Source organism: Marmota marmota, unplaced genomic scaffold, assembly GCF_001458135.2.
Source record: "Marmota marmota marmota unplaced genomic scaffold, marMar, whole genome shotgun sequence".
Classification (NCBI taxonomy): domain Eukaryota; kingdom Metazoa; phylum Chordata; class Mammalia; order Rodentia; family Sciuridae; genus Marmota; species Marmota marmota.
Window position 1 is genome coordinate 22,866,298 of NW_026000016.1, and position 705 is coordinate 22,867,002.

The window sequence follows — 705 nt, forward strand, 5'->3', positions numbered from 1 at the left end:
GTTTCTTGACCATAGTGACATTCCTGCCTTAGGGTTTTGGACTAGCTGCCCTTTTCCCTGAATTGATCCTCCATTTTGTTTCCTTCAAGTCTTTGCTCAAATGTCACTGTCATAGATTGAGTTCTCAGGAGGCAGTCTCTGAGATGGAGGTTGGTACACAGGATATTCATTGACATATGCTCTTGAGGTCAAGTTCTGGGGAAGGGAAGAGAAGGAAATACTGTGAAGCAGTCTCAACAAAGTTGCCAGCCAACCCCACAAGGAGGTCTGAAGTTGGCAGACCCTTCAGAGATGTTCTGAGTTAGGGTTGCATTTATCCCTGATGCAACTGGTCATCAGATGAGAGGAAGGCAGGAAAAGATGAGGTGGCTCTCTTCAACAGAAGCAATTCTTGAGGAGGATTGACAGCTGGGGGCTGTCTGCTGACATGTCTTCCAAGCACTTGGGGGAATAAATTAATCATCTTGATGGGGGTCACAGGCAGCACATCACAGCATTCATTACAACTCACCAGTCACAGATCTATTCTTTTATATAGGTTCAGGGAATGGCTCCTACAGAATTGCAGTGAGCTTCTTTCCTAGGAGAAATTTATTTTATTTTTTAAAAAGGTTAAGAAGATGAACTACTGCCCCTGACATTGTAGGTTATCTTGGGGCTACAATTAATATTCATTTTCTTTGTACCCTTACAATCAATTCTAGA